Raw genomic sequence first — 495 nt, forward strand, 5'->3', positions numbered from 1 at the left:
CATTACCGTTCAAAATTTTCTGTGCAATCAGTCTTTCTCGATTCTATACCCAACTATGGTTGTCTCCGCCCTTCTCTCTTTCTCTCCATCTCACTCTGCCTGTCTTTCATCCCTCCCCTCTCTTCCCCCATATCTTTCTCTCTCACTTTCCTTCCGCCCACCTCGCTCCCACTCTCTCGCTGCTTCTGCTCCTCCCTCCCCCTCTCCCAGCATTCACCCTCTCACTCTCCACCCCCCCCCCCCTCTCTCTCCTTCTGCCCCTTTCGCCCCTCCCACCTTCACTCCCCTTCTGCCACTCTCCCCCTCTCCCACCATCCACCCTCTCACTCTCCTTCTGCTCCTCTCCCCCCACCCCCTCCCTTCATTCTCCTCTCCTTCTCCCACCATTCTCCTCCCCCCCTCTCCTTCTCTTTCCCCCTTTCGCCTAAGATCCGTGACAGCGCCAGAAGTGAAACCCAACACCGCACCGGACGCTTCCGCAAAGGCTCCTGTTAC

At 57.6% G+C, this 495-nt stretch overlaps 1 protein-coding gene across 1 annotated transcript in view; it reads right to left on the minus strand.

Annotated features, from left to right (window-relative positions):
• Positions 1-495, minus strand: part of LOC119593704 (rho family-interacting cell polarization regulator 2-like) — a gene marked incomplete in the record, with an annotated part of 108,243 nt that overhangs the window by 18,548 nt on the left and 89,200 nt on the right.

The sequence above is a fragment of the Penaeus monodon genome, chromosome 32 (assembly GCF_015228065.2).
Source record: "Penaeus monodon isolate SGIC_2016 chromosome 32, NSTDA_Pmon_1, whole genome shotgun sequence".
In the NCBI taxonomy this organism is placed as follows: Eukaryota; Metazoa; Arthropoda; class Malacostraca; order Decapoda; family Penaeidae; genus Penaeus; species Penaeus monodon.